The following is a 21705-nucleotide window of genomic DNA, read 5'->3' on the forward strand; positions in this document are numbered from 1 at the left end:
TTTGCTCATTTGAAAATAAAACGTAGGAAAAGATTTCTTATCAATCCATACATCCATACATATTTTTCCCTTAATTTAGTCTTCCCTTAATTTCGAAATCTCAACATACTGGCAGGATGATTGATCATGTTTCTATATAGCCACATACATATTATATTACCAAAGATACAGGGAACTGATGGGCTTTATTTTCGTTTCAGGTACATTGGTTCCAGGGTTTCCAGGCATCCGCTTCTATTACATTACTTGATCATTATAAATAAAGTAAGTATTCTATGAAGAAGTTAAGCCATGTCACATGTCTTGCCGTTTCTTCTCCGGCATGCTTATCAGGAAGTTAGGGGATAATTAGCGACAAATAAACATAACAGCCTTCATTTTAGAGTAATCCGTGAAACCAACCCAACGTTGAACAGCATTCAGTATAAAAGGGATCAGTTTCCCTCAGCGTATTTCAATGGTTTTCATATTTATTTGAAGTACGACTACCAATTAATATCAAGTCAACCGAATTTGTACATTTATTTGTTTTTCTAAAACATCGTTATCCTTGGCAGCAAAAGAAGTACAAAAAATCCTTTACTCATCGTCCTGTTCTTAACAAAAATTTACATTTCCAACCATTCAAAATCTGTAACTTGATCCTGAATTTTTCAAGTGCATCTATCCATTTGCCATAGCACATCCGGTAACGTGAATGCGAGAAAAACTCCAGCATAAATATTGCACTCTCACTGTTTCTGTAACACTCTAAGTGCTTTCTTTCATTTATGTGCCATGTATCTAAGTGTTCATTAAGTGGAAACATCTGCCTGCGATTATTCATATTGAAAATATTCACTTCACTCTTCACCAGGAGTAATCGCATGTTTCCCTGCGCTGCACGAGTGCATTTTGTCAAGTTAATTGGGCGCAAAGGAAGAGGTCAAAAAGGATTTGTGCATGTCGAAAGTTTATTGGTAAAATAAACGACACGAGTGATGAGGGTCAAGGCATATTGGTGCTAGGTCAGTTACCAAGTGAGCCTGATAGGTGTGAGATTTGTTTAGGAATTCGGTGTGGAATTTCGATCCTTGAGTAAGAGCCAAGTTAAGCAATTGTAGTGTTTGTTCTCGTAATTTCGAAGTGGGTCTTGAGAAAAAGCCATGGTAGCTGAAAGCGGTTTTAGTACGAGGCTTCAGCGATTTTTTCTTCAATTTACACAGTCCGGAAAACGAATCCATATTTCCAGCAGCATTTTTCTAGGTCATAATGTCTTTGTTGCCATAAATTCATAAATCTGACAAAAAGTAGACATATGTAGGCAAATAAATCCGCCTTCACACATTTTTTAAAAGTAATACAAACACGAATTGGAACCAGGTTCAGTTGAATGTATAAACTCAACTCTAAACAATTTCCTATTAACACAACAAACGAAATATTTTAAATTTTCAATAGTATCTTTCTCTATCTCCGCAAAAGAGTATCCTCACCACACATCCGCATACCGAAATGTTTACACACTATAAAAAATTAATATCTCAATAAATCAAAACTAAGGCAAATGACTCGTTCAACGGAATCTGATTACCAAATTTTCACCAACATAATCGTACCAAATGAACAAAAAGTAAATATCTAAAAATACCAAAAAAAATCTCAAATATATTAATTTGACTAAAAGGCGAAAATTATGAGCTTTCAGATTTGGTAACAACTTCCATTTAATACCAGATACTATGGAGAAAAAAGATTAAATCAAAATTATAAGTATGAAGTCCGTTTTTGGAAAGTATTCGTAGATTGTTCAGGCACATGAGTACACAAAGCACAGCTAAATTGATATAATACCAATTTCGTATGGCATGTGCTGTAAATCACCGCAGGAATTAATCTAAGCTGGAATGAATGGTGGGAAAAAGGTGGAGAGCAGTTTATGGGGAGTTTGTTGGTGGGTGTGAGAATACGCGCGATTCCAACATCATTGGGTTTTGGAATGGACAAATTGTATTGTTACAATTTTTCCACCTTTATAAGTTGAAAAAAGTGTATGTTTTGTGAATAATTATGTTATTCTAAACAATAGAATAGTTAACATATGTACTAGATCTGAGGTTTTCATTTTTATTAGCGATTTTTTTATCAAAAGGGATCGAAGAGCTTGTGAACTCCACTTTCACTTTCACGCATCGTCTAAGGTAGTTTCGGGGTTTTTTAATTCATTTAATTCAATATATTGTTGACTATAGTACAGTGCGCCTGAAGAATTATGATAAACTTCGATTTAAAGAGGTTCTTCCGTGTGAAAACTGCTTTTTTTTTCGTTTTTTCCATACTTTTTTGGAAGAACTGGATAAAGATACAAATGTGAATTTTTCACCTCATATATATTTATCAATATCTTGAGCATACGTTACAAGTTCTCCAACCCGATATCATTGCTCGTTATTAAATTCCGCGCCAATTTACCGGCCCATCTCCAAGGAAAAAATTTTTCGGGTGCCACAATAGAGGAAGCTCTGCTCATCTTAATGACAAGTTGGAATACCGGAAGCTCGGTACTTCAGGTAAAAGGTTTTGTGTGCATCTTATGTGAGCAACTCACTAAGCACGTTTTCAATTCGTACATATGTAGGTAGCAATCCAAATTTTTCCGCAATATCTTTCTAAACTCTGAGATACACATTCATATGTGCATACATATCAACGACAAATACTATGTTCATCCTTAATAAACATTGTCTATTACCGCATTGATAAATTGCCCTAATGCATCTTCACACATTTCCACTTTACTCCTTGCACAAAATCGCGTACATAAATTAAAAACCGCTGGTAACCAGGTACACACATGTCTATTATATTGGTTACTACCCTCACATGTCTTCCTTGAGTAATTGACGCTTAAACGTCCCCATAGACTCCGCCGTTTATATAGCTTCACTTTATGTGATGATGAGGTCATACACACCCTATTTCCCCTATATTTTACCCAATATCAGAAATAAGACCAATTTCGCAAAGTACTATTCTAGCCCTTTAATTTGATACCCCACTTGACCATATTCTGTGAAAAAAAATGCACATCCCCTTCCGCTCGGGGAGCCTCCCTTCAAACTAAACACAAAATGGCGCGACTCACTGCATATTAAGGGGCATACATACCTCATTTTCTCACCAAAGTTCGTGACAATCGGTTCAGCCCTTTCCGAGTAAATCGGATATGACCGACGGACAGACAGACATTGAATCCATTTGAATAATATGCAATGCTGGCATTCGATTTTCAACATGCAGTTTCGGGAAAAACGCACTTAAAAATTAGAATGTGATTATTAACCAAAAAATCTCAATTGACCATTAATCTGCTATAGTTGGCCCATAGACTTTGGTTTATTTAAAAAAGACATGTAAAATTTGGTTTCAATTTGATTGACTGGTCCTAAAGTCTTACTTTTTGGCGGATCCCACAAAATAGAGAGCGACTTTCAGTTTTTTTGCGTGTTAAGTTTAACGTCCAATGTTAAAAAATCAGGGCGCATTTAAGCTGGCTCATCTTGGGTTTTGCGAATATATAAAAGATGAGCGTTAACATCTGCGTTAGCGCTATATTTTCAAATTTCGAACGAATAATATTTAGCACACTTGACATTCTCTAGATAACCGTTCATTAAGAAATGGACTGAAAGCAAAATTTTCTTTACTGTCGAGATTTATTGATTGACAGGGCTTCATTGATAACGTCTACGATCATTATCAAACAACCGGTGTCCAGTCTAGGTTCGCTTTAATAAGGAACTCTAGACATCAGGGTTTTGCCCCGAGGTCCACCAATTCGGCATCGCTCAATTTGAGGTAGGGTCTGCCTCGTCTTCTTTTTATACCACAGATATTGCGGTTGCTCCCTGTACTTTTCTAGATCGCAAACCTCGTGGTTCTCCCAGATATGCTATTTCCGATTGTGAAGTCGCTTATCCGGTGGATGGAGTCTCTGCGTGTGCCCGCGTTCTTCGAGAGTGGAAAATTACACTGCATGCAGCGTTCTTCCGTTCCGTTGCTAGCTTACATTCATCGTCGAACCAGCTGTTCCGACGTTTTTGGTACTGGGTTCAACTAGGTTTGTGGTCTTATGATGGATATAAATGAACTCTAGTAGTAATCTCAGTTTATATTCAATCAACATGTAGTCAATTTCGTTGAAAGTGGCCTCGCCTGGAGAGGTCCATGTTTCTTTATGGACCGCTTTCCGCGCAAACTAGGTACTTCCTGCAACCATTTCGTGCAACACTGCTTGGTTGAGTTGATGCGCAGCCCCGCCTCCCCGCGCCAGGTATCAGCAATTATGAGTCCAGTTTGGATTCTATCACATAGGGCATCCTCATATTTGCGCCTACAGATTAGAACAATATATAAGTGTAACCCTGGACTTGCATTCCAGTACTTGTTAGATCTTCCAGGAGTTTATTAACTGCCATACTCCAAACAAGTAGTGATAGTACTTCACCCAGTGGACAACCTTGAGTAGTGTTCATGACAATAGCATTTCTTCCATTTGCTTACTCTCTAACATTCTGCCTATGCAGAAGGCCAGAGTGTTTTCCACTCCCCTGCGTTTCAAGGAATCTTGTATTTCTCTACGCGATGTGTTATCAAACGCTCCTTAGATATCCCACAAAACCTTAAAAACGGACATAGCGCTATTTCATTTGTGTGTACCGCTTCCCGTAATACATCTCATTGCACATTAGAACGTTACTTCTAATATAGCTCTCTCTGGCCTTCCCCATAATTTTGAGTACTATCAATGTCAGGTAAGTTGTTCTGAAAGATTCAGGATGAGGATGATTCTTTTTATCGACTTTTGAACGCGTCATGGTGATGGCGGACCGCATTAGTTCAAAGAAACTTCCTCTCGATTTTTTAATGCACGGACTCCCCTTTTCGACCAAAGCACTTTTTACTATAAAAACGGTGAAAAACGTTTAATCCTACGCAAAACTCTTCCACTGATTATCGGTGGATATAAATTTCCGGCCATTATTTCGTTTATCCATTTTGCTTGTCGTAAAAGGCGACTAAACATCATCATCATCAACGGCGCAACAACCGGTATCCGATCTAGGCCTGCCATAATAATCATACCAACGGAGCGGTTTCTCAGGTAATCTCTCAGTATCCACAAGGGATAGATTGGCACGTGAAAGTATTGCTTAGTGTACCTAGAATATCTTTCAATCTTCAATCGGAATGGAAGGCATTCCTGAAATCAAGCGTTGCAAGAGACCCACCCGTCGAGCTCGGCTGTGAACCTCCGGTGGATAAACTGCATCTACGAGTTTCATGACAGCATCCACTATGGATCTTATTGCTGTGGGAATAGGCCTCCAGCAGCATCTATCGCCTCAGCTAGTCTACTTCTGATGAGCTTTTCGAGTACTTTCCCGGCCTTGTCAAGCATATAAAGTAGTCGAAATGTAGATGGGTAGCTCAGGGTCGCTTTACCCTCGGCCAATCAAAGAATGAAAAAGCCTTCTTTCAGGCAACCGTTGAATACACCGAGAAATAAGCCCTGCCGGTGGGGGGATACTATTGGGTATTGCCGGGCGCCTTCTTGTTCTCGTCCAAGATGTGCACGGAATAATGCCCGCAAAATGCCATCCATCTGCTCCACTTTAATTGAACAAGTTTTCCGCAGAGCTTCGACTTTCGGTTTATTAGTTTATAATTGAATCCCAACGGGTCACCATTTACCTCGTCGACCAGGTCTTGCCAGCAGATAGTTTTGCTCTGTTCGTTGCGCTGCAGAGTCTCCGTTTGACTGATCTTACTCCATCATTGTAACACATGCCTCTTTCCGGTCGTTTAAACGTTGTGTCATGCGGTGTTGTTCGTGGCACTCCTTCCAGAGTTCGGTAGTTTCCCCCGTCCAGCAAAATATAGAAGCTCCACAGATTTCCGCTATCAAGCTACAGCGCCACCATCGCTTCCAATAATGTTTACCTTCTCCAATTCTCTTCATCTGGCAGTCGGTTTCCGGTCCAAATTAAGGAGCAGCGAATTGAGAGATTCCGATGTAGTGGAGAACGAGCTCTCCATTAGAAATTTTAAACAGTTCAGAAGAGGCTTCCTTAAAGTGAACATCGTGATCGTGATGGGTGATCTAAATGCCAAGGTGGCTCTGACAACACCTGTCTGGGGTAAACCCGTGCTTGTCGATCATAACGATAACGGTGGTAGGTTTTTGGATTTTTGTAGCTTACACCGTTTTGTTGTTAGTGCCACATTGTTCCAGCATAGAGTTTGCCATAAGTTTAGATGAGTATCAACTGACCAACTCCGTACGGGCAATCAAATTGATCACTTTGCGATCAGCAGTAGATTTAAGAGCTATCTTCTGGCAATGCGTAACAAGAGAGACATTGACATTTTGTTCGAAAGGGATCACCACATTATAGTCACTTTCCCCCTCAATCTTTTTCTTTTTTGTGTGCCTTCCGGCATTTATCGCCGAGAGCTGCGAGCCCTCAAAACCAACATCGATCTTTTTTATGATCAATCTATTGCTCCCTGAGTAATCCACCTAAGAATAATGAAGAGCATTGTGTCGGGATGGTTTTTTTTCGGACGCTGCGCAGAAGTCTTTCTAACTGTGCAATCACAAAAGAATATTGATGAATGTTCAACAAGTGTGCGCAGTGACAAAGGACAATTTGTTATTGCGTTGTTATATCGGCGTCAATGCATTCAAATGGAGTAAAGCCGCTGGGCTCGATAGTCTCCCCATACAAATGTTTATCTACTATTTTCACACATACCCTACAAATCCGAGACATTTCCCAGATAGTGGAAGAGAGGGATGATTGTTAAAATTCTAAGCAAGGACACCCGTCTTGAGAGCGACCATTGGAAGGGTATCTTCATGCGCCTTGTTGTCAAAGACAATAGCTAAAATAATCATGAAGCACACCTCGAAAGCTCGATCGATAGAGAGTAAGCTAGTTTCCGCTCCCGATCCTTCTATACTATCCACATTAACACCCTTCCAATCTCTCATCGATTTCGAGAATTCTTTCGACAGGTGAACAAGGAGCCTATATAATACGCTCTCCGTAGGAAAGGCATTCTGGAGAAACTAATTGCTACTATCAGAGCGATATATGATGGCGCAAAATGTCACGTGATGCGCTGAAGTAGTTAGCCAGGGTTACTTCTTGTCACCGATATTATTTCTTCCTGTTATCAGTAACGTTCCCCATGTTGCCTTGTGCAGGTGAAGTGATGGAGTTCAATCAACCATCACATCTTTTCTCAAATATATCGACTGGACTGCGCAGCGTTCCTGGATCCTGAGGCGAGTTTCAGCGAACCGGAAACCATGGCTCGTAGGTGTGGTTGACGCGTCATACCCGATCATCATTAGCACTTTTCAAATCCCTCCCTAAAAACATCCCTGAATATTGCTTTGCGATTTGTTCGCTTTCCGTCAATTTGGTCTTTCTTCCCCAATTGTGGCGAGTACAAACGCGGTTTCAACAGATCTGTTAAGTGATAATAGTTGACCTCCTTTTCCGGTATTACCAGTGAATCCCTCGATATCAGTAGATGTTGATCTTGAAATTACTGATTTCTTCCTATCTTTGCTCAACTAAAGCTATTAGATACGTTTATATATAAAATATGGTAGCAAATAGCTCATTGGTTGTTATTGAAGATTCTATCATTTAGGGCGAGGCAATGAGTTCACAAGAAGGGCTTCAATGGCTATTATTGCTACCACTATTTTCTGCTATAAAAATATGGCCTACAATCAACTACAATCCTCAGGTGGTTAGCGCAGGTTTTTCTGCTCTTTTGTAGTGGTTTGTGTTTTCTAAGTCGTTTTTCCTCAAATGATAAAACATGATTCATAAAATATTCATTCAAAGTATTCAAATTACACCCACCCCAATTATATTCACATTATGAATGGTTGCATTTCCGTAAAGTTCATTGCTGATACCCAGACCCGGATACTATCTTGATTAACTAACTTACACCTCCGGCGAATGTTTTTTTCCGACTAAAAACCATCTACGAATAGAAGTTAAACTAACATAAAAGCCTGACCAGGAATAATAAAGGCATTAAACTTCTTTCTTCACTACGGCTACGAAGCTGTTTTGTTGTTTCTATGAGCATTATTTCCGTGGTATCCTTAAAATCGACCATAAACTTGATAACAGCCCCGAACAATAAAACTTGAGTCATATTTTTGCCTGTGTAGAGGAGAGTCGTCAGTCAAGTTGGGAAGTTTTAATGTCCCTGTGGTCGAAATTGTGTGCGTTCGTGTCAGGTGAGCAGGTACGTCCCTACATTTTTCTCAAGTTTAGTTTGACACCCAAGTTTTCCGGCAAGCATCGGTCGTTCGTTTCTAATAAAACTATTTTTACTATCAACTTTAGAAGATTTTACGATCCTTTCTCTCGCCTTTTTTAGACGCGCTTTAGAGCAGCTCTCACGTGTCCCGTCCGTTCTCGCTGCCCAGTCGTGCTGCTCACTATACATTCAGCTTCATTATACATCACTCACGAGCAAGTAAAACCCATTAAAATGAAATTTATTTCGCGCAATAATTAGCTGCCATAAAAAGTAATGAAACTATAGTAGGTATCTGGGGCTTAAGATAATTCACCCACTATTCGCACCCTGCCTTTAGGGGTAGGGGATGGTTGCCCGGCTTGGCTGCTCCGGCCAGGAACAATCCAATTTACTATTATTTCGCAATATGCTGTGGTTATAATCCTGTGGCCATCTGCACTGGCAATGTGAAGGTCGTCTGGGAGTTCGCTCAGGTGGCTCACTGGGCATAAAGCGGGTGACGTGCGGCAGATGCGTGATGACTTGATGCTATTAAGACGAAGATGTTACAAAGTTGAAAGTATCATCAGTTGAGTTAACCACGTTTAAAGTGACGAATAGCCTCGTGTCTTTGGCCTGTTTCGAAACGACCAGCTTAACCCTTCATTTGCCAGGTAGGACGGATAATCGGGTGGGTTTTTGCTAAGAGGTTGGTGCGGATATTCAACAGCTTATATTCGAACTCTATGAAGGAGTCTGACTGAGTTTAGGGTAAATATAATTCCATTTCAGACACTTTCTCGAGTGTTGTCCTTGTTGAGGCATCCTGAAATCCAACAACTAATTACTAATTGGGCACTTACAATTACTGATTAAAAGTAAGGCAAAGTCGGCCTTTACCAATGGTGCGCTACGATGATTTGTTCGGACATATATGTTCCGTAGAGGGTTAACTTTTCACACCAGTTTACGTTAACGTGAATCACTTTTAAATCACGTATCCAACAGATATCACAGTGTCGGAATATATGTACATTTCGTGGAATTTAGCGCGTGGGCGGCGCATGGCCAAAAGCTCTTAGCACAGGAGAAGAATCAACAACTGCTAAGCCGTCAACTAGCATCTTAACAAATTGTTTTTTATTTGACTTTCAATTTGAATTTTAAGCGATTTGATTAACCCGCACGCCACCATCTCTATGACAAAGGCTGAAGTGGACTCGTCTTGTATCTGTGTGGCATCTCGAAACGGTAATTTGAATAAAATTCTGTTCAAAAAGTTGTTGCTATTGAATTACTCTCTTATTTTTTATGTCACCATCGTCTTCATTCCAAACAATTTCAAAGGCACCTGGGAGGTTTTTTCTCCACAATCGAAACTCGTTAAAATTAGGTTAACAACTTTATAGAAAAGACCTGGCTGTGGTCCATGCATATCGTGCTTCGTATTATGATAGGGGACGCTATAAGTGTCTTGAGAAATATGAAGCCGTGGGGAATCTGATGCGGAAGACGACCCAGCGAAATTGTTATGGTGAATGCACCAGAGAAGCAAAAGGTAGGCAATGAGCCTGTTGGCTTGCAGTCGCATTCAAGCGCCATGACTTACTGATGAGCCGCACCTTTGGGGGTCTCGATTTTTCAAGCCGCAGCACAATGCCTCGTAAATTGGCTCAACAATATTGATTCCGATGTAGCATTATCAATGCCTATTTACATATACCTACTCAACTACGCTATGGTATGCGCTTTTCTTATCTAAGTTGTTTCTCTAGAAACAGTGAGACATGTCACTTAAATCGGATGATATAGTGTAATTTGTCTCTATAAAATCTGCAGTTGGAATTTAAATCGGTTGGCATTTGTTTAGGATGACGGCGTGTAACCTGGTAGTTTAAGGCGTTGGCGATTTATGGTTGTTTGGACTTCTTGGAACAGATAACCACCTACACAAATTAATTTATCTAAGATAGTCAAAACCTGTATACTTTCGGCCAAAAACAAAGCAGAAAGGCTAGAATGCATATTAAGATGCTGCGTCAAGAAATGAGAAGCCACAAATAAAAAGAAGAGTGCAGTTTTTTGGCTTTCTGAGAAGAGAAGTGGCATAAAATTTACTGGATCGTTAATATGTATATTTTATGGAATTATGATTAAAATCTGAGAATGGCAGATGGCGAGTGTCCTAGACAATAACAAAATGTCAATGGAACGAAGCGAAAATAAATACCTGAAGCTATTGGCCTCTTAAAACTAGGAAGGGATAGCCTTGAAGTTGAAGCTGCTACTGGAAACCATTTTCGTCGAGGAATCACAATCAAAAAATTCTGCATAGAGACCTTCCTAAATTCAATGGTTTATGTCCCCATCTTATTTCGTCGATAAAACCCAACCGGATCTAACATGCACTTCAACAACGATATTTTGTTACTGTGGAAAGTACATCGATATGAAAGCGCATCAATCGGTAACCGATATAAGACTTTCCTAGTAAGTAACCTCAAACGCCTTCTGGTCAAGGTGCATTAATTCCAGATAATTAACAGCTGTCTGCCGTCCTCCCCTGTCCCATGCCTCCATCTATGGTAGGGTCTACCTTTATGTACTTTGCAGATTGAACCACCAGCTTTACGGATTAGATGATCCGCCCCTCAACCAAACAGTCATGATACTGACTTTGTTGTGTGTAGGCTATGGAAAGTACAAAGGCAGAGAAATGCATTCCGGTGGCCTAACTCTCCCAAGCCGGGTATAAAATGAGATAGAATCTCTCGGAAAACCGGAAGGTCGAAGCTTCAGGTACGAAAGGTTTTGTTGATCTTTTAATCTAATAATATTCGGGCACACGGCGGCTGCATTTACACATAGGTCGTAGTCGATATACGTTGGACATACTTGATATTCGATTCGATGTGGTACTAACATTTTACCTCTTAAGAAGTATCAATTTGACGCAAGAGAGCCAAATTCGAACCACTGTAACTTTGTTAATAATACCAGGACCTTCACCACACTTTTCAGTAGACTACTTCATTCAAGCCCATATTAATGCAAAATTTTACGGGTCTAGGATGTACTTAAGTGGGGTTCACAATAAATTTTAAAAACATATTCATATATTATTATTAACTTTATTTGAGCAGGTATCGGTGTGGAGGTATTTCGGAGGGTAGGTGCCATATAGAGGCATCATTATGGATTTTATTTTCAGTTTTTTCTGGTGGATAGTTTCTGTGAATGGACCGTCTTATGACCCCTTTACTCTCCTGTTTCGCAATCGGTTTCAAAACTAAGACAAGATTGATTAAAAAAGTGCTAATCCAGACTTTTCAGTTGATACCTCATGACTAGATTTGATGAAAAAAAGTATATACCCTTCTTTCGTGGACCCCACGACGTTCACAGTTTCCATCTTTCCACCAAATTTGATGTCCACCGCTACAACCGTTTCTGAGAATAGTGCATGTGACAGACAGACAGTAAAACGATTTTAATAAGGTTCTGTTTTCAACAAAACCTGAAAAACAAGCTGTCGGACATTTAGCGAAGCTGCGGTTATACAGGGCGGCTAGATTTTTAGAACTCGGCGAGAAAGGACAGCTGAAGACCAAGATAATGAGTTAGACTTTGAGGTTTTTCGTGTGAGTGACAACCAAATACGAAAGTCCATGGCTTCCGATTCGTAATAAACCGTTCCGACCCTTTCGTTGATTTTGACTATGCTAGGTAATTTTAATCCCTCACGTTGGGAAGCCACGTATACACGGTCTCTGCGATCCGAAATTCACGGGCTCGAGTGCCAAGTTATAACCCTTCTCCTGTGTCTGTTGTGCTTGGAGGATACGACTCTCAAAACGCCAAGTTATAACCCTTCTCCTGTGTCTGTTGTGCTTGGAGGATACGCCTCTGAAAATAGCAAATTTATCCTGAGGACACACTTCCTGCAAGAAATGCGGATAAAGAGGACGATTGGTAGATGACTACTTGGTATCCCAGTCTCGTTGATCACGACCAATATATGTGTGCGTGTATGGCAGCCAACACTGAGCGATGCACTCTCTCCAAGGCATTTTCCTGCCGAGAAGATCAGAAGATCATTGAAAATCACAGATCTAAACTGAACTTATTAAACCTTGTTAACTTTAAAAATCCAAACATTGGAAAATTTTCTTTTCCAAGTATTCCGTCCGCGTTTTCGCGGTAAATCGTTTGATCGGCTCCATGAATGAAAACTTTAAAACAAAATCGAGAACGACTATTGCACTATGGAGATAAGCAACGACACTAAAGGAAGGGTTTGCTACATTTAGAGATGAAACAGGGAGAAAACGAGAATCCAAAACGCAAAAAATCATGGTAGAAGCTGGGTGACCCAGGCCCATCGCAACTAAAACGAGATATTCATTGTGGTAAGGTTATGTTGTGTGTCTGATGGGATCGCAATGGTGTGCAAGCGATCCACAACCGCAACCTAAAGATCTGACTAGTTTATCATCATTTAAGCGAAGCGTACTTAGGTTGTATCCATACTCGATATTTGGGCACTGCTTCCACTGCTACCAAACATTCCTGTGTAATGACACTAGACACATCGCGGCTGAACAAGACCGAAACCGAAGAGAGTTTCATTTTTGGGGCGCTAAAGGATAAAAAAATTCCGGATCAGCAAAACTGGTGGTCTTCCTGGAACTGTGCAGGCGTCTTATTTTTGGACGCATCATCCAGTGGAATTTGCCAGATCTACCAGATTTGGACTTGTAGTAAAACTCGCCTCCGGGAGACTGGTGAAAATATCCTCGACGAAAGATACAAGATCCTTCACGGGGAGACGATTCCCCTGTACCTACCAGACCTTACCATAAGGACGACCGACTAATACCATGTGCTTTGCAATCTATCGATGACCCTCAAAGCCAGCATCTGATTGATCTCCGCATAGAAAAGCTTTTCGATAGTTGGGCAGAAAGTGTCTCTGCTTAATTAGTTCACTATCCCCGATATCGATGACGTCTGCCGCCAAAATTGTACAGAAAACTACCAATGACATGACATTTTCAATTCAATAAAGAGTGGTTGCAAAAAGTCCTGTGCAAGTTTAATCCTGCACACAAAATCGGCTCCAAGGTACCACTTTTGCGTTACCGATGGGATATGGGGGAACGACATTGATTCCATTCGATCACGAATCGTCATGTCAGCCAACACCCACTTACTGCTGAGTGGGTAGCTTCATCATCTGTCTTAAGATCGATACGCAATCTCTTCCATTTGAACCGACCGTCATTAATCATTTTCCGCGTAAACTCCGAAGCTAAACAACTTTCTACAGCTCTGGTATCGGCACTGAGGCATGTTCATCCACAAATGTGACATTCTCATAAGGATGAATATCATATCCGACTAGTGAGAACAATAGAGTAGTAGAGACGATGCACGAAGTGCGAAGTTCTTCTGCTTTCGCATCACCATCTCTGCTACTTTGAAAATTCTTTCTCTGGCTGTTTGGTATTGTTGCAGTCTGAAAGTTAAAATTCAACTCCGTGACTTTCGAAGTTACTGTGGAGGATATTGTCGCCTCACCTGTGGAAGATATTTTGCCTTGGCAGTCACGTGTGTTTAAAGCAGGAGGGCTTTGGTGACAGGAGCTGAGTGGACTCTGGAACGCGAGCATAGAAACTTGTCTCGTAGCTGTAACAGAGGACCCGGAGATCCTCCTATCAGTTTTCACACGTACGTCGATTCTGTCGGCAATTTCAGTAGAGTGAAACAAAATCTTCATATCAGATTAAGAATTTCCTGAGATGTACTGTACTCACCTCCTCTCCAAATTCAGCAGAACAAATTCGCGATTGATTGGAATACCTGAAGGATGCTCTGCCTCTGGCATGTGCACATAAATCTGAATCCTCCCATAAAGTAGAATTGATCAAAGCATCTACGAGGAAAAAGAGCTCGTCGATGGGCAAGGATGTAGGTATGCCGTCAAAAACCGATTTCCAGCATATGGTTGTGTAGCAAACCACCATCGTCCAGTTCGTCATGCTCATAAATGCTGTCAAACTCATTATTATCCGATCCGAATTTGTTGCCAAATCGGTAAAAGTTATGGGTAGTCCATCGTCGTATCTGTCCATGCATCCTTGCACGGAAGGATCATGCATTAAAAGGCAAAAAATATTTAACGGAACGAACAAATCAAAAATTTAAATGATCAAAGTACTCATGAATATGGAAAAGTTAAGCAACCATTCCAAACGAACTTTGAGGACACCTCTTTCTCTAAATTTCTCAACTAGCCTTATGGCCAAGATAACACCTCAACCTCAACATTTGTGTACAATTTGGTTCGGAAATATTCTTGCATACAAGATGTTATTGAAAGCGAAACAGCCAAATCAAATGGGCATCGAATTCAATTCAATCTTCCTTATTTGAAATTCGAAAATAAAGTAAGGTCAAGGTTAGACATTTAGTACGGAATAGGCAGCCCAAGTTAATCTTGCCTTATGGGATCTCCCAAAATATCTACGGTGGTGAGAGACATGGGCCTGAACATCTTGACATGAGGGGAAGCAGGAACGGAGGGGGTGTGTCATAGAAAAAGGCAACCGAAGTCTGACCTAGAGGGAGGTAGAATTGCTACAGCTGTGCGAATTTATTATAGACAAGCACAACATAAACTACGTGACCAAAAATTTTGTGAGAGTAATTAGGATGCCCTGTAGTAAGTTGCAGGAAAATCAGAATAAATCGAAGGCAGCTGTAAAACTTCTCCTTTTACGGCGATACAGTCAATATAGAATACATTCAACCGTATCGCCGTGGCTATGCAGAGAAATAAAAGGGCACGGGAAAAGAAGTAGGTGTCCAAAAACTAAAAAAAAGCATCACTTCGGGGAAGGTGACTAAAGCCTCAATAGGTGCGAAAATAGTACCCAAAACGCTAAAGTGGCACCTGCGAGGGAGCTGATGACCAATTAAAAAGATTGTAACAATTTGACTGAGGTTGCACCTGCCCCGACAGTTTTACGCAGTCATATTAAGAAATGTGAAAAGTGACCTTGGTCCCTGGAGCAACCAAAAAGGGTTGCCTTGTTCAAGCTTGAAAGCAAAAGGGAGCAAAGCTAACGGCTTCTGCACTCAAATGGAAAAAATACATGCATCAAGCAGCTAAATTGTCAGGCTTTATATTCCGCTCCTCCTCTGAATTTGACTCCACCTGACTCTCCTTAGCTCTCTTCAATTACCTCGTGAGGAGAACCCTCGATTACCGCTCCGTGATCTGGTCACCTTCCCATGAAAATGTGCTTCTCTTGTGTGACTACGGAAGTTAACGAATGCAAGGAGATGCTGTCAGATGGTTTGTTATATTCATCCGAAGCAACCACTACTATAGAGGAGTAGCTGAAAAATACAGGTCAGGGGAATTGCATTGCATACCACTTGCAATGCACCTGGACGAGCGTTTATAAGAAGATCATTTTAGGAGTCTTCTGTTGGTTCAGAACTGTCTCTAATAAAGCGTTGTCTTTTGGCGAAAAAAAAAATACTGTTGAAGTCAAAGCTTGGCTTGATAAACATTATTTGGACTTTGCACCAGGAAAATCAACCGTTGAGAAGTGGTTTGCTAAGTTAAACAAATGAACACCAAGGACGATGCGCACAGTGGGCACCCCAAAAAGGCTGTTGCAGACGAAAAAAAAAATCTTCAAATTATTTTGGATGACCGTAAAGTGAAGTTGATCGAGATAGCTGAGGGTCTAAAGATATCAAAGGAGCGTGTTGGACATGTCGTGCATGAGCGTTTGGGTATGCGGAAGCTCTGCCCAAAGTACATGCCGCGCGAGCTGACAATCACCAAAAATCGACGAAACAACGAGATTTTGAACAGTGTTTGAAGTTCTTCCTCTATAAAAAACCAGAAACAATGTGTGGATATGTGACAATGGATGAAACATGGCCCCATTATTTCACACCAGAATCACAACGATCATCATCTGAGTGGACTGCATGTGGTGAATCGACTCCAAAGCGTGCAAAGGCAATAATGTCGGCAAGGCTATGAGATCAGTATTTTGGGATGCGCACGGCTTAATATTCATCGACTATATTGAGAAGGGAAAAACCATCAACAGCGACCATTACTTAGCTTTATTGGAGCTTTTAAGGGATGATATTGCGGAAAACAGCCCCAATTGACGAAAAAAAAGATGCTGTTGCACCAAGACAATGCACTGTCACAAATCAATAAAAACCGTAGCAAAAATGCATGAATTGGGCTTCGAATTGCTTCCGCATCCGCCGTATTCTCCAGATCTGGTCCCCAGCGAGTTTTTCCTGTCCTCAGACCTCAAGCTAATCGCTGAAACTGTTCAGTCCTATTTCGAGGATAAACACAGGTCGTGCTATAAAAATTGTATGACCGCTTTAATCGTTGTATCGCCTTCGAAGGCAATATTGAATAATAAAAGCAAATTTTATCAAAAAAAATGTTTTCTATGTTAGCCTACGAACTTTTCAGCTCACTTGGTAAATATGTCATATATAGTTCTAAGGGTTGCTAGCAAAGTTGAAGAATTCAAATAAGTTTCCATATGCTGTAGAAGTTCCGGCCAGGACATGCTACATGGCTGCCTGTCAGAAATTTTTAGGAATCTATTGCAAGGGAATTGTCATCTGAACAGGATACAAAATCCACCTCTTAATGAAAAGAAGATTTTCCTGAATTGGCGAGATTGCTGCATACAGTTGAGTTGACCAATTTTAAATAAATTAGGGTAGGACTGCGAACTCACTTCATCACGTATTTGGAGGAAGCGCGATGATTCGAGAATGTCCTGTGTTATCTGAATAAGGACGTTTGCTTTGAGGACAAACTTGCTCTCCCCAGGATACAAATTCGGGGACGCATTTTGTATGTACGAAACATGCAGGAGAAGGGCTACAGTTTGCGAACCTGAAGGGGTATCCTTTATGCATCAATAATAATAAACTAGAATGCAATTTTATGGGGAGTGGCAGAGGACAGGTCACACAACAAAGAACTCCATTGCGGGTTATAGCATGCAATGGGGCCTACTATTTCAGGATGGCCGACGAATGGATTGCCCCAAACAGCGTAAAACAGTGGAAGGAGGGGGGAGGGGATGTTAGCCTCTCGGGAGGTCGTGAGCGGACTGAAGGATATTGCCGGTAACTAACATTATTGACGCGCTTTCCCCCACATAGTAGGCTATGGAAATTCTATAAGTTTATCACAGCTATAGTATCGATAGCTAAAATTTAGGTATTTCTCTGCCTATAGGATTTAGAAACTTAATCAATACCTTGGCCTTCAGCTATATTTTCTTATTTTGTTTGCAAGACTGAAGTTTTGTCACACAAAATTCGTCCTGACGAATACACAGAAAGCAATAGGCGGAAGAGATGAATGGAATCTTTCTTCCAACTGACCAGCACCAGACAAGAGGTACTGGATATAACTGTAGGAAATATTCTAATGACGGGATGGTCAGGAATTGGAGGGTCTCGGATGAACCCTCAATGTCTGATCACAGGATAATCAGATTCGACATTGAGGGTAACTCCGAAATAAAAAGAATAATAAAGAATTCCAAAAGAACGGATTGGGAATCCTACACAACGCACCTGAGCAACAACATTGCCTCCCTTCAAGGGGGCGGTGACATCAGAAGCGAACTGGAATTAGAAACGATGGTGGAAAACTTCAATACAATCGTCATTGGCGCATATGAGGCCAGCTGTCCGGCCAAGACAGTCAAGTCATCAAGGGATGTACCATGGTGGAACAAGAACCTAGCCAGAATGAGAACAGAATTACGAAAACTCTTTAACCGGGCAAAACAAACCGGGGCCTGGCGGAGGTATAAAAATGCACTGACTGCATATAGCAACGCGATCAGGGAAGCGAAACGGAACAGCTTCAGGGAATTCTGTGAAGGGATTGAGAAGCAACCAGGCTGTACAAGGCTGTAGCCAAAGACGGGGGAATATCCTATGTCTGCTTGAAAAAGGAAAATGGGACATTCACCGAGAATGAGGAAGACAGGGTACACCTGCTTCTCAGAACTCATTTCCCGGGGTCCTACACCTCGGCGGCAGGCGACAACAATTTGCCTGACACCCCAACAACGAATAAAAGGCGAAGGAAAGAGAGCTGGAAACTAGCAAAAGGGGTATGCTCAGAAGCTAGGCTAAGATGGGCAGTGGGAACTTTTAAACCAATGAAATCTCCCGGAGTAGATGGCATTTTCCCAGCACTTATCCAGAGAGGCCTAGGAATTATCTTAGAATCTCTTCTGAGGGTGGTAAGGGGGAACATAGCACTGGGTTACATACCAAGGGCATGGAGAAGGGCAAAAGTGGTCTTTATTCCGAAAGCGGGTAAAACGGATCCTTTTCACCCTAAATCTTTCAGACCAATCTGCCTAACATCGTTCGTACTCAAAACGGTGGAGAAGGTCATAGACAACTATATTAGAACTAACGTTCTAAAGCGTAATCCCCTATATCACTGTCAACACGCTTACCGGGCAGGACGGTCAACTGAAACTGCTCTGTATCAGCTGACAGAGGTACTACGGGACGCCATAGAAACAAAAGAAGTTGCACTGTGCGCGTTTTTGCATATCGAAGGAGCATTCGACAACACATCGCAGACAGAATTACAGGATGCCCTGAGCCGCAAAGGAGAGGGAACACCCTGGCACTCTGGATGGGCAAAATACTAGAAAGCAGACAAATAGAGGTACAAACAGGTACAAATTCTATTATCATGCATACCATTCAAGGCTGTCCACAGGGTGGAGTACTATCGCCGCTGATGTGGAGTATGGTAGTGGATGAACTCCTGGACGTGTTAACTAATACTGGAATACAAGTCCAGGGCTACGCGGACGACATTGTTCTAATCTGTAGGGGCAAATATGAAGATACCCTATGTGATAAAATCCAAACTGTATTAAGGGTTACTAGTGCCTGGTGCAGGAAGGTGGGACTGCGGATCAACCCAACCAAAACCACCATAGTACCATTCACTAGGAGGCGTAAGCTGGATCGCCTGAAAGCCATAACATTACATATTACATATATAGGGATATGTACGAACACTGCCTGCAGGTTTTGTGAGGAGGAGGACGAAACCTCTATGCACGTCCTGGGACAGTGTCCGTCACTAGTGCAAAGTAGGTCGATAGATCTGGGAGAACACTTAATACCAGATGCAAAGCTGAAACATCTGGAAGTGGGGAACATACTAAAGTTCCTAACGATTACAGGCCTGCTTGAGATACTATGATCAACAGGTACACTATAACCAGTAAAAGGGGCACAATAGTTCTTCAAGGACGCGGTGCGACTTTCCCTTAACAGAATAATAATAATTCTTCCAACTAGAGAATTCCATGAAATTCAAAGTCGACCATCGAGCTGGAATTGGTAGGCAGGATACAAAAAAAAGCGTGAAAGTGAAAGCAGAAGAGATTAAGTTTTTCTAGGGAATATTTTTTAACAATTTCCTGAAATTAAAATTAGAAGTTCACTAAACATTTGAGACGCTACGCTCACTCTTATTTTGATAAAATATACCGAAACTGGAAGGGCTCGGGATGCCTGTATGTTTCTTATTGCCGACATCCCTCTTCCGATTCACTTATAAAGGACTAGAAATATCCGCAAGACTGAACTTCGCCTTAGGAAACAACGCTGTGCAACCGAATCGGATCGCATCTACACATGGTCTCTCTCCCTATTAGCCATGATTGCTCTGTGGAGTGCTATGCGGTTGCTTCACGTATAAAAGATATCTTCTGTGATTACTTAAAGGAGTTATAATCGATTAGGCATTGTTACAGTTTTGTTGATTATGGCGGTGTTGTGGTTCTACTTGACCCTACTTCAACAAATTATTCACACGTTCCTATAAACCACTTCAAAAAACCCGCAATCAATCATATTTGAACTCGATTATGTCAATCAACAGCTTGATCTGGCCTCCCGCAACCGCGAAATCTGCCACACTAAAGAATGGTATCTTTGGGCAATCAGACTGTTTTACTTAAAGCATATTCCTAAAGCTATAATAATTAACACTGAGTTGAGTGCGTGTAGATTCCATCTTTGTCAATGTTCCCAAGTCCCGACGAAGTCACATTTAATGCATGGAGCGCTAGAATTTTAATAGGCCCTAAAAACTTGTTGGGTCCACGTCTCTCTGGCCTTGCGTAATTAACTCTTTCACTTTAATCGGCCGCCGCCGCGCCTTTGCGCCTCATTAACGCATCACATCATCTATCATGATAACAAACATTAAAAGACATTATATAACATCTCACCCCTTGGCTCTATCTGGCTACCCGTGTAGTGACTCTCACAGCCATTTGACCGAGAAAAGAACTTTGTGTTTCCTTCTTATTGTAGCAACGACAACACTTGGAGCAATTCGTCTTCGGAAGTGTTATTTTATGGGTTGCCGAATAGAGATGTGCCATCGAGGGCCTCAAGAGTCATAGAAGCTAAATGCAGTCGTGCTCTCTGTCCGTCCGTCTGCCTTGCTGACTGCAGAGCGTTCTGGTTTCGCTTAATCGATTATTGCGAAATCACAATCGCGCGTACCCAAGGAGTCCGAAAAAGAATGAAACGAACGAAGAACGAAGAGTATTTCATCAAATTACTCTTGCTTTGTTGCCACCACGGTCATTCTTGTAAAACCGTTCTAGATTCAATGTTTGGTCGCAAGAATACCAAGTTGCCATCTATTTAGTCCTTGAAGGCTATTAAGAAATTTATGTTCGTCTAATGGCCCGGCACATTTGATTTGTGGCCTTTTTGGTGTGCTGAAAGCAAACAGAAGTTGTAGTGACAATTTTTTTCTCTGTTGAAAGTCGTATCTCTTCTCGGAATAATCTATAGGATTTTATGCAGATAAATGTGTATTTAAGTGGTTGTATTTTGTAATTTATCGGCTTCAGAAATGCTTAATCGTAATTGCAAGAAGGGAAATACTCGTAAAATGAACAGCTATTAGCCATCGTTGATTACTTATTATAGGCCTAGGAAGAATGAATTCTACAATGGTGGAAATAGGCCCTTGTATTAGTGGTAATCCATTAGCATATTTTATCTTTTGTATGTATACTAGAGTCATATTTTGCGTCCCTATTTACTTTTTTGTCAGACTCACGAAGTAGAGCTGTGATGGATATGACTAATGACTAATATATGGCAGCACTGTCTAGACGTGTCATTACTGCTTTTTTATTTAAAGAGTACTTAGCTCCAATACCTGTACATAATCGCTACTCCATCAAATCGGGCCTCCCCCCTTTCACCATGGTAGGTATTAGGCGCCACCTAAGCAACAGACAA

The 21705-nt window shown here is 41.1% G+C and overlaps 1 protein-coding gene across 1 annotated transcript in view; it reads left to right on the forward strand.

The window, feature by feature from the left end:
• Nucleotides 1-200: 200 nt before the first annotated feature.
• LOC119657570 (irregular chiasm C-roughest protein) overlaps nucleotides 201-21705 on the forward strand; it is a 269666-nt gene continuing 248161 nt past the window's right edge. Inside the window, exon 1 of the mRNA XM_038064531.1 lies at nucleotides 201-264. The gene's annotated coding sequence lies outside the window, so the exon portion shown is untranslated. The remainder of the gene's footprint in view (nucleotides 265-21705) is intronic.

Source organism: Hermetia illucens, chromosome 5, assembly GCF_905115235.1.
Source record: "Hermetia illucens chromosome 5, iHerIll2.2.curated.20191125, whole genome shotgun sequence".
NCBI classification, from domain to species: Eukaryota; Metazoa; Arthropoda; class Insecta; order Diptera; family Stratiomyidae; genus Hermetia; species Hermetia illucens.